Source organism: Rana temporaria, chromosome 8 (genome assembly GCF_905171775.1).
Source record: "Rana temporaria chromosome 8, aRanTem1.1, whole genome shotgun sequence".
Taxonomy (NCBI): domain Eukaryota; kingdom Metazoa; phylum Chordata; class Amphibia; order Anura; family Ranidae; genus Rana; species Rana temporaria.
The window spans coordinates 38,610,925-38,620,015 of record NC_053496.1 but is presented as its reverse complement, the minus strand read 5'-3'; positions in this window follow the sequence as shown (position 1 = coordinate 38,620,015).

The window sequence follows — 9,091 nt, the reverse complement described above, 5'->3', positions numbered from 1 at the left end:
GACGAGCATCGGGAGCATGTGGCAGAATGTCGTCTTCTTTGCGCAGGCACCATGTACAGCTGTTTATGTTTGGTGACTTTTGGTGGCTCTGAAGTGCTCCGTACTGCGCAAGCATTGCGCCTGTGCAGTACAGGGGAAGCATTATTCGACGGGGGTCATTTCTCGTCAGAACACCGGCATCCTTTTGTTTACATTTCAGCACTCACAAGTAAAAGTCATCATATGTGCCGATCAGAAACTTGGAATAACTTCAAATAAAAACTCAAATGCTCTTTGAAATTATGATATTTATTGATAGGTTAAAAATAAGAGGTCACATGTGTAACGGTTACCACCGTTTACGACCTTCCATCACATCCAAGACAGCTTATCGACACTCCAACCAACAGGACCTGATCCATATCAATTCCCCAGAATCAAGACGAGACACGCAGCTCTGTACTTGTTCCAAATGTAATGACAACTTTAATGGTTTCTTTCAGTCTTATATACAGTACAAGGCATTAAAGGAACAATCAACTCCCCACCCACACATCACACCATGAGGGGGCTTTAATCACATTCTTTGAGCTAATTACTAAACATTCTAGACATGTCGGCGCCGGGCTATAATTATCATGACCTAATCACTGCACATTCCTTCATTAACAGCATAACAAACAAAACACCATCACACACAATGATCTCTTCAATCCACATCCCTAGACAGACGTTCTGTCTTCGCATACAGCTTGACCGAAAGGTATTCACACCTCTGAGCATCAATAGGCTTAAAGCAGTGTTATCACACAATGAAAGGTCTTCCAGGAGCCTGACTCAATTAGCATGTCACTAGTCAGGGCTAATCATAGAATGAGTCACTATTGACTGGTTGGGTCACAATTAACCAACATCTTGCAATATCTCAAAATCCTGCAATATGAACTATCAGTGATGTCCCCTGTCCTGTAATTTAGGACATCATTTCTCTGTCACCCTATGGCCCTATCGGACATAAGGTGACCCCAGACATAAGACTCCTTGGTGACGCCGGTACAGGAGTACCCCTCATCCTTACAAAGTCTCTGCTTGTCCCGGGTCATTCTGTTACAACATGTTTAATACAGCCTAATCAATGTCAGCGTGTTTTTTTTTTTTTGTAATGAGAATACTGAGAACATTATTTTAGTAGATGTATTTTGTTGGATTGAGGTCCCATTGTTCTTTAAATTGATGTTGTAAATGGTGGTACCCCAAAGACTACCTGTATGTCTCACAATGGCGCTGAAACTGTTTACTGAACCTCAATCTCCACCGAGAGAATTTACCTACTATTTACTTGCTAGTCATTGCCAAATACAGAATGGTGACATTTACTTCTCTTTTTGTTTGGGTTGTAGAGATCCTCTGCGGGGTTCATGATATTTGTTTTGTAATGAAAAGAAGGAAAGCAGCTAAATATGGACTTCCAATTTACATCTAATGTCTCATATGCTGAAGATTATCGAAGACATTATGCAAAAGGAGTTTAAAGTGGTAATAGCCGCCATATGGACTTCATGGAAATCATCATATAAAGAGATTTGAAAGAAAATCCAGAATAATAGGAGAATAATCAAGATTCAATATTTTATTTGGCACTCGTCGGCTGGAAATGAGGTCCTCGCTGATTGTTTTTAGCAATCCTCATTTATCTAGATTTGCTGGTTTTAAGCTGAAGAGTGTGAACTTTGAGTGGAGAGTGAAAACCAGTTTTGCTTTTGACGGCTGGTGATTGCTGTGTTTGCATTTTGAGGTTCTTTTTGGGGGTCATTTTTTTAATACCTTTTTCTGTGACTTTTTAACCACTAGAGGCCCGCCCTATAGTCAAATGACAGCTACAGCGCGGGCCTAAAAAAACAGGAGGACGTCAATAGACGTCCTCCCCTTTGCACGTGCAATGTGCGCCCCCTGCAGGTCGCAAACGGAGCGCGCTATGATCACAGAGTCACTGAGACTCAGTGGATCACAGATCAGCTGTCAGCCAATGACAGCTAATCACATGATGTAAACAAAGGATCTGTAAAAAAAAAAATCTCCTCACACTGACAGCAATGCCCACAGTGCCACCTATCAATGCCCACAAGTGCCACCTATCAATGCCCACCTGTGATGCCAATCAGTGCCACCTAGTAATGCTGCCTATCAGTGTAACCGATCAGTGCCCATTATTGCCACTCATCAGTGCCCATCACTGCTACTCATCAGTGCCCATCACTGCCACCTATCAGTTATCAACAAAAGCCTGGGGAATGCCCAGGAAAGAACCAAGCCTACTTACTGACCAGTTCGCAGATAACCAAATAACCTGTCTAACAGTATGCATTAAAAACAGGGGTTTTGTCCGCAAACACAAATGCGTGAGCCACAGAGCCACGCCAAGGCACCTTGGAATCTGTGGTCCTAACACTAAACAATGAGTGTCCCTAGGGTTGCCACCTGCCAGATATCTGTGCCACCTATCAATGCCACTTATTAGTGGCACTTCTCAGTGTCCATCAGTGCCACCTATCAATGCCCTTCAGTGCCACCCATCAGTGCCACCTCTCAGTGCTGCCTATCAGTGCCCACCGGTGCCGCCTATCAGTGCCCACCAGTGCCGCCTTATCGGTGCCCACCAGTGCTGCCTTATAGGTGCCCATCAGTGCAGCCCATCAGTACAGCCTCATCAGCGTACATCAATGAAGGAGAAAGCTTACCCATTTGCAAAATTTTATGACAAAATATAAAAAAATATAATAAAAATAAATCTGTCTTTTGAATTTTTTTTAACAAAAAAGAAAAACCGCAGAGGTGATCAAATACCATCAAAATAGCGCTCTATTTGTGGGGAAAATTTTCATTTGGGTACAGTGTTGCACGACTGTGCAATTGTCTGGGCAGGAGGGGGGTTTAAGTGCCCAGTAAGCAAGTGGTTAAACAGCCTTTTATTTTCCTTCCTTCAGACTACTAACTATGGGGAGTGGTTAACTGGTCACAGGTGCTTCAGGTTCTGTAGAACTCATCCCTGGGCCTGCCCTTTCTTTGAGCTTGCTGGAACTCTGACCAAGGTGAACTGGACTAAGTGGTGAGCTAAAAACAGGAGATTATAACAGGAGTCATCAAACCTGTAAGTAAAATCTGAAATTTCCAGTTAGTAACATTACTATTGTAAAATTGGGTGATCTATTGCACTACTGCGAGTCTTGAAAGTGTAAACCAAATGAATATATGATATAAAATAAATGGAAACCAATTATAAAATCAATAATAAAATAAAGTGAATACTAAAGCTGCTATATCTGGAGGTGCACAAAACCAATGACAAAATAGATAAAAAAGTGATAAGCGCTAAAGTATAGGTGTATAACACAGACGGCTGATTGCCAACACACTAAGACTAATAGTGAAAGGATGGGCTAGGGGAGCCCAAACGTGGTTCCAGGGATGGAGCCAAGGGATAGCCAGAGGATGCAATAAAGAAAGATGTGCCACAATAGTGAAGTAGGTTGTGACCGATAAAAATGTATTCCATTCTTCATAAAACGGTATTTTAAAAAATCATTGATTCGCGCCACAGCGTATGACAGCACAGGACGCGGCGTGATTACCAGCCGACTTACTTCCGTTGGCCTCTGGGTGCTTGCATAGGTCTATGCAAGCAGCCGGAGGCCAACGGAAGTAAGTCGGCTGGCAATCCCGCCGCGTCCTGTGCTGTCATCCGCTGTGGCGCTGTAGCGCGAATCAATGATTTTTTTAAAATACCGTTTTATGAAGAATGGAATACATTTTTATCGGTCACAACCTACTTCACTATTGTGGCACATCTTTCTTTATTGCATCCTCTGGCTATCCCTTGGCTCCATCCCTGGGACCATAGACACACGGATCCCAGGACCTTCAACCTTCCAGGACACCATTGGAACTGATCCAGGAGTGGCGGCGCTGATCCAACAGGAGGAGAAAATATTTGCCCTATGCGCATATACCACTGGTTAAAGGTAAGGGCAATAGGAGATAAGCTACTGGATTGCATAAACTTGTCTAGATGATCCATCCACTGGATATGCCCCTCAAGATTGCCCATTTGCCATTTTACATATAGACTTTATTATTTGTTTATTTGTTTTGTGTTTACAGTGGGACAGACACTCTCACGTTTGGGCTCCCCTAGCCCATTCTTTCACTATTAGTCTTAGTGTGTTGGTGATCAGCCGTCTGTGTTATACACCTATACTTTAGCGCTTATCCCTTTTTTATCAACATTACTATTGTAACTGGGAAAATGGGGTTAGCAAGATTGAAGGTTTTGTGCAGTGCACAGTGTGCCACATGTATACAACAATGGAGCAACAGCTCAACAGATGGATACCGCTGCAACAGATGTGAGCAGGTTGCCCTTCTGGAAAATTACATTAGAGATCTGGAGGAGCAAATTGCAACACCCGGCAGAACTGACAACCTTGAAAGGGGTCCTCTGCTCGCTGAGCAGGTGGTCAATGGGGTTAATGGGGAGGGTTAATACAGTTAGAGGGAGTGGTAGGGGCTCACAGAAAAGGAAGACCAGCCGTGGGTTTGAGCACCCTTACAGGTTCGTCAAGTTGAGTAAAGATGTGGGGGTATCAAGCTCAGAGGTGACAGCCCTAGATGTCACTGCTCCCCCTAAGGGCTCTTTCACACGGGGCAGATCAGTGATGATCTGCCCCGTGAACCTCCGCTTGCTCCGCTGATCCCCCACTGAGCTGGCGAATGAACTGCCTTGTCTTTTCTCCACTCTCCTCTAGGGGGGGGATTGGATGAACACGGACCGCCTGTCCATGTTCACCCGATCCGCAGATGGATGGAAAAATAGGATTTTCCTCCGTCTGCACAATCGGAGTCCCATCAGAGAGTTCCCCTTTCACATCAGAGGCCCCCCTCCCCATCAGAAGCTCTCTTTCACTTTTGAAGTCCCCCCCCTTCCACAATAGAAGCCCCATCTCCACTACCAGTCACCCTTTTACATCAGAGGCCTGGCATCATATCAGAGTTGCTGTGGGCCAGGTAAAATCTTGCAGCGGGCCGGATGTGGCCCTTGGGCCATAGTTTTGAGACCCCTGATCTAAATGACTGAAGATTAGCTAGTAGAACTAATGTCACAACAGACTAGGAGGAATACCCATTATTGTACCCATAGTTCTAACACTGCTGACTGCTTCTGAAAATGCTAGTTGCTGGGTTGTCATAATCATCTTCTGGATTCAAGGCCCATGAGTCATTTACCTGGAACATGTATGCAGATAAGGGCTTCTGATATTTCAACAACTTTTCTGATCTGTGTAGCTGCAGAAAAAATGATTAGTTAAGTGTTTGTCAATAACGTTCAGCTCTAGGTTTCAATTCCCTGTCTGCCTCCATCCTAATGCCGCATACACACGATCGTTTTTCGGCATTAAAAAAAATGGCATTTTTCAGCATGTCCAAAAAACGAAGTTTTTCCAACTTCATCATTAAAAACGACGTTGCCCACACACTATCGTTTTTGAAAAATTATGAACAAAGCACGGTGACGTACAACATGTACGACGGCACTCTAAAGGGGAAGTTCCATTCGCCTTTGGGCTGCTTTTAGCTGATTCCGTGTTAGTAAAAGACGATTTGCGCTTTTTTGTCTGTTACAGCGTGATGAATGTGCTTACTCCATTATGAATGGTAGTTTTACCTGAACGAGCGCCCCCGTCTCATAACTTGCTTCTGGGCATGTGCGGGTTTAAAACTTTGTTTTTGCCCACACACGATCATTTTTTACAACACGAAAAACGACATTTTGAAAAACGACATGAAAAAATGCAGCATGTTTGAATAAGAAGCCGAAAAACGATGTGAAGCCCACACACGATCATTTTAAATGACGTTTTAAAAAACGTCGTTTTTTTTAATGCCGAAAAATGTGTATGCTGCATCAGTGATGCTCCTTTCCCCTCCTAGAAGCCCCCTTCATGTGTCTTTGGCTTTAATACATACCTTACAAAGTCCTCAGGCCGGTCACGTGATGCGCTGGATCCTTATTTTCTTTGGATATTTTCCTGGCAGTGAACGTGAAGTGAATGATATTAGCACTACTTTCTGCAGCATTACACTGTATGTAGGGTGACGTGGTGACACCCCCTCAGTGGATGGGTCCATGTCATCCTACAATCACAGTATATAAGATGTGCCAACTGTGCAAGAGTTAAGGGAATGCTGGTGGTCAGATTAATTTAAAAACAAATGCAGATAAACAGGTAGGTGCCAAGGCATTCTTAAAAATCTGTGGGCAGCATAGTGGCTAAATTGTTAGCACTTTCAACTAACAGCATGAAGGTCGTTGGTTAGAATCCGATGATCTAACTTACCCTGACATGCCCTTAAGATTGGCCAATTGTCTGCGCAACATTTACCACTGGATGACCATCAACAAACTGTGCCTCAATGGTAACAAAACGGAGGTCATGATAGTTGGAAAAGACAAGACTGACTTTCTTCAAAATTGGCCCACTGAGTTGGGCTTGACACCTAATCCGAAAGATAAGGTGACGGTCCTGGGGGTTATCCTGGACGAAAAACTAAGTATGATTCCCCAGGTTAGACAATCGGTTTCGAGAGCCTCCCATTTTCTACGACTTATCCGCAAGGCAAAACATCTACTGACCCAAGACCAGAGGAAAGACTTAGTCCAGGCACTAATTATTTCTCGCCTTGACTTTTCAAATGGAGTCCTACTAGGCATTCCAATGAAATGGTCTAAGAAACTGCAGCTGGTGCAGAATCAAGCAGCCAGGCTTATCTACAATCTCCAAAAGCAAGACCATATCAGCCCTGTGCTCAAAGAACTTCACTGGCTCCCTGTTACAAAACGGGTCAATTTTAAAATCCTCTGTCTGATCTACAGGGGCTACCACCAGCTGGGCCCACAGTTCCTATCAGATCTGACTCCACACTATATACCTAGACGCTGTCTTCGCTCAGCCGACAAAGCTCTACTCATTGGCAATACTGACAGGCTAATTTCTATAGGAGGAAAACGGATTGGCTCCGCGGGGGCGACTCTCTGGAACCAAATTCCGCTTAACATTCGCATCTCCCGAAGCCTATATGCGTTCAGGAAGAAGCTGAAGACCTGGCTATTCTGCCAAGCATTTCAATCCTAAGCCAATTTTTCTTCGCTGATTTCTTTTTTTTTTCTTCTCCCTTCTCTTTTAATTATGCTCCCCACGCCAGAACATCCGGGCTATTTTGTCACAAAGCGCTTTGGCACCACCGACCGGTGGTATATGCGCGCTTCCCAAATAAATAGTAATAATAATAATAAGAATCCCAACCATGGCACTACTGCTCAGAGTTTACATGTTCTCCCTATGCCTGTGTGGGTTTCCTTCCACACTCCAATATAAATTAAGGACCTTAGATTGTAAGTTCCTTGAGGGCAGGGGCAAACTGCCCCATAATGACAACATGAAAGAAGTTTGTTTGAAATCTTTGCAAATGTATTAAAAACAAAAAATCTCACGTGCATAAATATTCACAGCCTTTACTCAATACTTTTTTGAAGCACCTTTTGACACCAATTACAGCCTCAAGTTTTTTTGAGTATGATGCTACAAGCTTGGCACCAGGGCCATCTTTTCCATTGGGCACGCTGGGCAGTTGCCCGGGGGCCCCGCTTGCCTGGGGGGCCCCACCGGCTGCCCAGCAACCCCAGTAAAAAATTGTGGAGAGTGACGGGTTAGAACTGCCCATGCCCAGTTTGTGAAAATCATACAGAAGATCCGGTCCTCCACGAGTGCGGGGGGTTGCTGATGTAAAGGGGGAGTGAATGCAAAAATGTAAGGGGGCACTGATATAAAGGTTCCCCCTCCTATATTAGTGACCCCCCTTACCTTAGTGTATTTACTCTACGGAAGGTGGTCTCTGGTCACCAGAGTGCCCCCCACATCAGAGTTCCCCTTTACATCAGAGTCTGCAGGATTCCCCCTTACAATGCAAGAGGGAACTCAGTCTGCGGACCCTGATGTAAGTGGGAAAGAGAAAGCAGTGGACTCTGATATAAGGTGGTCTCTGGTCACCAGAGCCCCCCTCCACATCAGAGTTCCCTCCTTAGATCATGATCTGCAGCGTTCCCCTTTACATAAGAGTTCCCTTTCACGGTAAGGAGGAATCCTGCAGACTCTGATGTAAGAGAAAACTCTGTGCTGGCTGGGTTATAGTAACCTGACCTTCATGTCAATGAAGATTTATTTATTTTTTTTAACTTTTGTTTCAGTTAAACACATTGCTAATAGCACTAGCTATATGTTTATAGTTTAAATACTGACATTTGCATTGTTCGGCACTGAAAACTGTAATTGTAGGTACTTTTTTTGCAGTGGCAGTAAAAAATTTGGTTTTGCCAGTAAATTTTATGATTTTTGTCAGTAAATTCTCATGCGTGATTGTGTAGACAGGGCCTCAGTGCACTGTATTGCCCCGGGGGCCTATAATGCTCTTAAGATGACACTGCTTGGCACACCCATTTTTTGGTAGTTTCTCCCATTCTTCGTTGCAGGACCTCTCAAACTCCATCAATTTGGATGGGGAGTGTCGGTGCACAGCCATTTTCAGATCTCTCCAGAGATGTTAAGTCTGGGCTCTGGCTGGGCCACTCAAGGACATTCACAGAGTTGTCCCTTAGCCACTCCTTTGTTGTAGTGGTTGTTTGCTAGGGTGATTGTCCTGTTGGAAGATGACCCTTCGCCCCAGTCTGAGGTCCAAAGGTTTTTATCAAGGATGTCTCTGTAAATTTCTGCATTCATCTTTCCCTCGGTCCTGATTCATATCCCAGTTCCTGCCACTGAAAAACCTCCCCACAGCAAGATGCTGTAATTATCATGCTTTACTGTAGCGATGGTATTGGCCAGGTGATGAGTGGTGCCTGGTTTTCTTCAGACATGATACTTGCTATTCAGGCCAAAGAGTTCAATCTTTGTTTCATCAGACCAGAGAATTTTGTTTCTCATGGTCTGAGAGTCCTTTAGGTGTCTTTTGGCAAACGCCAGACGGGCTGTCATGTGACTTTTACTGAGGAGTACAAAAACAT